Below are 704 nucleotides of genomic sequence, written 5' to 3' on the forward strand. Positions count from 1 at the left end.
GCGCGCGCGCGAACATTCTCCATGGCAAACAGTCAAGTCATCTGATTATGTGTTGGTAAGTCCCATTACATCCCTCGTTAGTGCAAATTTCAGAGAAAAATAACTCTAGACGAAGTTCCAGCAAGTTAAAATCTAAAAATAAAGTAACGGTGATCATTCTTGGATATACATTCCCTTGTCTTTACCTTTTTTTTATTATTTTAGATATATGTTTCTGCACACAAAGATAATATATATACACCCAATGACACAAAAAGTCGTGCACATACACGCGCTTAAAGACACATATTCAGACATAAATAAAGGAAAACACGCATAGTTACAAACACCAACACACACTTACCACACATGCAATAAAAGAAGAAAAAAAGAGCATGCCTGCCAGCAAAATTAACATTGCACAATACAGTGCAGCTAAATCGCATTTGCAAATTTTGTTTTTGGTAGGTATGCTATCATGATTTATCCGCTGTAACTATACAAGGAGATTATACTGACCTGTGTCACTTAACATTTAGCAATTATTGAAAATACGATGAAAGACTACAATGATAATGAATATGACTGATTCTATTTTTTTCGCTGGATCCCATTTCGATAACCCATGAACAGAAAACGGAATTTACTGACTATACTTTTCAGCTCCTGCTCAGGAGAACTCGTAAATATTGTTTATTGGATGTTTCCTGTATCATAGCCCCGAT

Source organism: Penaeus monodon, chromosome 20, assembly GCF_015228065.2.
Source record: "Penaeus monodon isolate SGIC_2016 chromosome 20, NSTDA_Pmon_1, whole genome shotgun sequence".
NCBI lineage: Eukaryota > Metazoa > Arthropoda > Malacostraca > Decapoda > Penaeidae > Penaeus > Penaeus monodon.